Here is a 367-nt window from a genome sequence, read left to right on the forward strand (position 1 = left end):
TACCAGACCCTACCTCAGTAGAAAAAGATTGTAACCCTACCAGACCCTACCTCAGCATAATATATATATTAATATAACCCTACCAGACCCTACCTCAGTATAATATATATATAATATATCCCTACCTCAGTAGAAAAAAAGCATTGTAACCCTCCCAGACCCCTACCTCTCAGCATAATATATATACAATTTAACCCTACCAGACCCTCACCGTGGCAGTGAAAAGATTAGTAACCGTACACAGACCCTACCTCAGCATAATATAGATATAATATAACCCTAGCCTAGACCCTACCTCGGTATAATATATATATAATATACCCTCCCAGACCCTACCTCAGCATAATATATATATATATATATATAA

Source organism: Oncorhynchus nerka, linkage group LG20 (assembly GCF_034236695.1).
Source record: "Oncorhynchus nerka isolate Pitt River linkage group LG20, Oner_Uvic_2.0, whole genome shotgun sequence".
NCBI classification, from domain to species: domain Eukaryota; kingdom Metazoa; phylum Chordata; class Actinopteri; order Salmoniformes; family Salmonidae; genus Oncorhynchus; species Oncorhynchus nerka.